Source organism: Equus caballus, chromosome 7 (genome assembly GCF_041296265.1).
Source record: "Equus caballus isolate H_3958 breed thoroughbred chromosome 7, TB-T2T, whole genome shotgun sequence".
In the NCBI taxonomy this organism is placed as follows: domain Eukaryota; kingdom Metazoa; phylum Chordata; class Mammalia; order Perissodactyla; family Equidae; genus Equus; species Equus caballus.
The window spans coordinates 29,370,495-29,377,339 of NC_091690.1; the positions used below are offsets into that span (position 1 = coordinate 29,370,495).

Consider the following 6,845-nt stretch of genomic DNA (forward strand, 5'->3'; position numbering starts at 1 on the left):
TGGACTGTTTGTGGGAGCAACAACAGCAGTTGGGTGCATGCGGAGCCCTGCCTCGGGACCATTCTCCCTCCTTTAGATAATCAGTGACAAACAATAAAGGCAAAACCACTGCCTTAATAATAACTGTACCTGCCACCTATTGAGTGCTTGCTAAGCACCAAGCACTGTGCTAACCCTTTACGTGCATTACCTTGTTTAGTCCTTCTGGCACCACTGTGAGGTGAGCATCACTGTGAGGTGAGCACTGCCAGTATCCTATCTAACAGATGTGCAAACTTATGCTCTGAATGTGATTTGCCCAGTCTCCTGGGCAAGTGGGTGAGCTGGGAATTTTGCCCGGGGCTGTCTAACTCCAACAGATGCTCTCAACCTGCAGTAAGTACTTCCTTACTTAGGGAGGCCAGGGGTGGGCTTCCTTCACACAGATCACGGGGGTTTCTCTAGTATATTGCGACCAAAGTCCAGAAATATTTCCAACCAACAGATGGATGTCTGTTCTTCTGATGGGCTGGGGTGGAGGCATCTGCGTTTTGGTTCAGTAAGGTCTATTCCCAATTCTTCCACCAATAGAACACAAGGAGAAAAAGCAGGAGTAGGGTCTTGATGAAATGCAGCCCAGGAGTTGGAAAAAGTCTTTTAGAAATGAATCCTTGCCACGGGAAATCTGGGCATCTGTTCATTGCCCAGCGCTCTCTGAACTAGTCTAGATCAGAGAAGAGGCATCTATGACCTCATCCTAATGGCTTGAAATCATGGGAATGGGAAGCCGCCCAAACTGACCAGGCAGTCCACCGCACGCAGATGCATTCTAACTCACCCACCCCTTGCTTCCCAATTCTGGGGACCCTGAGGGGACAGCAGGGCCTGCCTTGCTGAAGTGTGTTTCCCGGGACACCTTGGTGCACAGTCCTGACACACATATCGTGTCATGTTGCCCAAGTCACACTGAAGCTAGCTTCTGCCAGCAGAGCATTGAAGGCCTTTCAGAAGCTATCAGAAATACAGCCAAGAAACTCATCTCTCCTTTTGAGAAGGGAAAAAAGAAAGGCAGTCAGTTGACAAGGAAGGAACACTCCTGGCAAGAAGCATGACCTGACTCCCAGGCCCAGGGTAGAAGGGAGAGAGAAAGAATTAAGAAAAATAGTCAGCAACTTATGCTTCTTTCTCTTCTCACAAATGAGATTCCCTGGCTGACCTTTCAGGCCAGCTGGGATTTTATGCCACACACTGAGCATGCAAATAAGGCCTGGCTGTCTGTCTCTGCCGCTCTCTCTACCGCCTGATCCAAGACCCGCCTCAGTTACACCAGAAAATCCCAGATAAACACAGCTTGGCTGGGGGGCAAAGATGGGACCAGGAACAGGATTCAATATCAGGATGGCTCTGGGACCTGTGTGCTAAAATCTGTTCTGGAGGCAGGAGTCCTCGTTGCTAAGGTACAGGCCCACCCCTCATGCAGAGCACAGATGAATGCCAGCTGCACACCAGTCAGGCAGTGTGCTCCCCATGCCGGCTCTCAAGAGCTCAGGTCACTCTCCTTCCCACCCTCCTAAAAGCATTTAAAGGGCAAACGGCCCTACAGACCACTGGACAATGTCTACTTGTCTTTTGGGTTGTACTTCCGTTTTAGCACATGACACATCTCCATAATCCCCCAAACCCAAAGCATTCAATGCCCTCCACAGTCTAGCCTAAACATAGTCTCAATGTCTGTCTCCAGCTACCCAGGACACTGCCAGTTTGGGCAATCCACCATTCTCCAACTTCCTATCAATCTCACCCTATCTTTGCTTGAATCATTCACTTTCCCAAGCATGGGGCCCTCCTCACCTCCTCTTAGCCAATAAAACCCTAGTTATCTTTCAAGGGCTAGCCCAAATGCCACCTCTCTCATGATGCTGTCCCTCATGACTCCAACCACAAGTTATCTATGAAATATGCACAGGACCCCTCATATGGTCCTTCCTACATACTAGTATGTATTGTAGATATTTGTGAGGTTCCCTCCCTTTACCATATTGCAAGTTCTCTGTGGTTAGGGAACATTTCTTGTATTGCTTTGTGTTCCTTATGTCAGCTAGTCCAATACGGTGTAGCTATTTTTTCTCATTGTTCTATTAAAATCCAGTCCCCATCTTTTAAATATGGTATCTCTCTGCCCCCTCTAAATGATGATCTTTCTGCCTTTCTTCCTGGTCTAGTGGCCTCTGCAGATTCTGGCACATCCAGAACCACACTTTAGAAGATGACCCTGGGGGTATCACAAGGAAGGGAGTGGAGTTGGGAAGAGTCAGCTCCAGGGGGTTGCACCGTGTACTCATACAGACTTTCATATGAATTGTGCCCATGGAATCGTGTGATACAGATGTACTGGAGAAAGTGGAAGCTGGAAGACTAGTTAAGAGCCGTTTTCAACAATCCAGGCAAAAGTCTAATGTAACTCAGCTAAAGCGGAGGCAGAGGAAATGGGGAGAAGAGAACAAATACAAGCCACACTGTGAAGGGAGCAGCAGTAAGACATGGGACTGGAGGGATCATTTGTTAATATGCACTTACCTAATATCCATTCTGTCTCCTTCTCATGACAGAACTCTGATCGATCTTCCTTTGAGGAACCACCTTTATTATTTGCAGGTCATGTGGCTCGCATGGGGCATGTACCTCAAAATTGGCCACTGAGAACACCATATCCCCAAGGACTGATTTTTGCTGGTGCTACCAGAAAAGAGACTCTCTTTTCCACTGGGATGGCCAAGCTAGCGAGCCCCCTGAGAATGAAAACAACTAGGACAAAAGACAGAGGCAGGGTCCTGTTAACATCTTCCAGACTTTAGATCCTAATGTGCCTGAAATTTTGAACTTCCCAATCACATGAACTAGTTCATTTTCTTTTGGCTTAAGTCATCTGAGCTGTATTTCTGTAACTTTCAACTGAGAGTCCTAACTAACATGCGACCTGGCCAAACATTGGACATAGGAAAATGGAAGAGTCAAAATACCCTGATGTTTGGGGATCTGGGAGGAAGGTGATTACCGCCATCAGTTGTTGTGAACGCAAACGACAAAGAGGTGATGTAAACACCAATATGTAGAAAGCGATACACCATATGAGCTGAAACTCGTGTGAAAAATACAACCAAGATTAGTATGTTCAGAGCAAAAAAAGAAAGTAGGGAAAATGGCACCACGTTAACCACCAGGAGAAAGCAGAATTAGTCCAGTTGCTATTGTTCTTCTGTCTTCTCTGTCAAGTGATTGTCTTCAAACTGAAGAGAATAGTACCAATATTATAAGAAGAGAAATGAAAGTGAAGATGTGTGACATAGTAAAAAATCATTTATTCAATGAAAATGTGTTTGCATCTCCAAGCCTATTTGGATCACACCCTTGAGTGCTACAGGAACTTGCAGCTGTGGACTTAGCACCACTCCAGATAATCTTCGAAAAATCATGGAAAATAGGACACACACCAAAAGACAATGCCCCAACTTTGAACAAGGGAAAATGGAGGGCTTTTGAAAACCTCCCATGGAAAATCTAGACATCAATCCCCAGCAAAATTCCAGACTTGATTCTTAAACAAAAAGATGTGAATACTTAAATAGTGAATGTAGTCACCAGAAACAAGGGTGATTTCAAATAGAAACAAGGCGTATAGAACCAACATCATTTCCAAAGTCTTTACCATGCCCACAAGGACCTGCGTGATCTGGCTCCTGCTTCCCTCTCCTTCCTGGTCCCTTGCCATCCCACCCCTCCCACCTTCACCCCCCACCCAACACACACACATACACATACTCACTCCTCTCTAGCCACGTTGACCTTCTCTCTGTTCCTGCGATGCTCCAAATTCATTCCACCTGCAGAGACTTTGCTCTCACTATTCCTGTGGACTGGAGCCCTCTTCCATCTCATTTTAGCATAGGAGGGTCCTTCTCATCCATTAGGTCTCATCTCAGAAAAGGAGCTTATTAAAAGAACCCACATCCAATCACTCTTGATCTCACGATCTTATTTTATTTTCCTCCTAGATCATATCCCTATCTAAAATGATCTTGTTTGTTTACTTCTTTGTTATCTCTCTCCTCTCCCTAGACCTATGCTGTCTAACACAGTAGCCACCAGCCACACGTGGCTATTGAGCTCTTGATTGTGGCTCGTCCTAACTGAGATGTGCAGTAGATGAAAATACACACTGGATTTTGAAGACTTGGGGTGAAAAAAAGGATATAAAAGCCTCATTAATAAAACATTCTTCATATATTGGGTTAAATACAACACACTCTTAAAATTATTTTCATCTATTTCCTTCTACTTTTTATAATGTGGCTACTCAAAAAATACAATTACGTATGTGGCTTCCATTATATTTCTATTGGACAGCACTGTCCTAGAAAAAAGCTTAAAAATAAAGACCTAATCTGTGTTGCTCGCTATAAATATATATCCACATTTAGAACCATAGCTGGTACATAATTGGGGCTCAATGAGAAGTTGCTGACGGAGTTAATGATCTGCCTTTAAAAACGATATAGCGGGGCTGGCCTGGTGGTGTAGTGGTTAAGTTCGTGTGCTCCCCTTCGGTGGCCCAGGGTTCATGGGTTCAGATCTCGGGTACAGATCTACACACCGTTCATCAAGCCATGCTGTGGTGCCATCCCACATATAAAATAGAGGAAGATTGGCACAGATGTTAGTTCAGGGACAATCTTCCTCATCAAAAAAAAAAAAAGTCACTAGATTGGTAAACCTTGGAAATGCTATATACTTTATTTCATTAAGGCATTTAACAAAGGCTATCATTTGTTCATAACAAATTCAAAGTCAACTGAAGAGTTGTGCCCCGAAGATCTTGATTTGAAGTCACTGGAATAAACTACTTTCAGAGATAAAGAGAGAAAGCAAGTTCAAATTATTGGATTTCACTGAATCTAAGTCATCACCTGTTTTAAATGCTGCCTTATTTTATACACAACTAAGAAAAAAAGACTTCCAAATAAACCAAGACACACCATTGATTCTAAGCTGTCATCCCATTTCAGAGATATCAAAATGTGGGGAAGATGCGTGTCTTCGAATGAATGAAATACAGTATAAAGATCCAGGAAAAGGAAGGTAATAATCGCCCATGACTGTCCAGCCAGATCCCATCTGGATATGTTTGTGAAGGCTGAGATCTTCGTTCCTCTCCTCCTCCTCATTCCTTCTCTGACGTCGCTCTGGTGCGAAGAGGGTCTTTTGTAAGATAGTAAAAAAGCCAATATTTTTATCGTAGTAACTCTTTGAAACTATAATATGAGACGTGGTCCAAAGGTGGTATTGGGATTGTTCCACACTAAAGAATGTAGAACACTTAAATGTACTCCTATGATGGAAAGTAAGGAATTTCAACCATTCTTCCAGGGAGGACTCAGGGGACGTTGGGCATGGAGTCAAGAGGTAGTGGCACCAGAGAGAGAAGGGACTCTATGAGGCCCATAGGGCTGACTGCAAAGACTGAAAATTATCTTCTGAAGAAAGCGATGCTTTGGAACATCCTTTAAGTTCTGTGTGATTGTGACCAGCTTTTTGTAATAATTTTTTTTCTTTCTTGCAATCGATTATGCCTGCACCCTTCCACAGGTTCCTGGGCATATGAATTATTTTGACTGCTACAGATTAAGAGAGATGTTGACAAACATAGAGACATCTAGACCAGTAATTCTCAAGCAACGGTTTGCAAACCATGAGCACCAGTGTGTTCTTTGTCACTGTGTGCACTTTGGGCTGGTGGGGGCAGGTAACCGAGCAGGCAGGCCTTGGGGCTCCACTCCAGCTTCTCTTTATTGGTTTTCTATATTCCATTTCCATGCTGGTCTTCTAATAGCCCAGTGATGCCTGGATCGTTTTCAAATTTTAAGACCCCTTACTCATCGGTCTATTTTCCAATCTTTATTTATTTATTTGGCTACTGGAGGGTTATAGGCGATAATTAGAACTAACATTTATTATCAGACCTGATCCTCATCAGTGGAAATAACCTATATTTGAGGACTCCTTGAGTTCAGAGCTCCAGCCTAATGGCCCTCTTGTTCTCTACCCTTCCTTGAAGGTCCTGCTTCTGTGTAAGATTTTGTTTCCTATCCATAGAAAATAATTGGCTAAAATAATTTTGAAAACCACTAATCTGAAACATGGTTCCAAAACATCGTCAAACACTGATATATCTTGATATCACAACATCGTTGATGTTACAGCACAGATTCTTCGGGCTCATCCCAGACTTATTAAGTTGGACTCTCAGGCTGTTGTCCAACAATAAAGCTGTTTGGTGGCAAACAGGTGAGCTGTCCATTGCTGGAAGCGTTCAAGCAGAGGCTAGATGATCAAACTACAGCAAAGTCAATGAACGTTCCTTTCCTGGGCGTTACTTTGAATGAGAAAATCTTTAATATTACCTCCAGTGCTCTAAGTCTCTGAGTCTCTGAGTCTCTGATTCTATGACTAGAATAGAAATCAGGATTTCTCCCCCATATTCTCTGCCCGTAGTGCTAATGGACTGGCAGACTAGTGGACTAACAATAGGGGTCCAGGCACTGAACAGAGTGTTAACACTCCCAGGAATAGTACCAGTGCTGTAATAGGAATAAGGGTTCATTACAATAATTATGCATTGGTTCTGGTATATTTCCGAGACAGAAGAAATCAATATAACCAATTAAAGAATGGAGAGAAACAATGACAAGGAAAATTGAAATTAATCTTTCCGTTCAGAAGATAATAAATTTTTACCTTTGAATATGGAACACCTATTGATATGTGACAACCTTTTAGTGAAACTTAATTAGCAAGCACCAACCCAGCAG

The 6,845-nt window shown here is 43.4% G+C and overlaps 1 long non-coding RNA gene across 1 annotated transcript; it reads left to right on the forward strand.

Moving 5' to 3' along the window:
• The first annotated feature begins 275 nt into the window (after positions 1–275).
• LOC138925281 (uncharacterized) lies at positions 276–4,278 on the forward strand. Its single transcript, XR_011441207.1, has 2 exons — positions 276–375; positions 2,202–4,278. It is a non-coding gene; the product is annotated as an uncharacterized lncRNA (long non-coding RNA).
• The last annotated feature ends 2,567 nt before the right edge of the window (positions 4,279–6,845 follow it).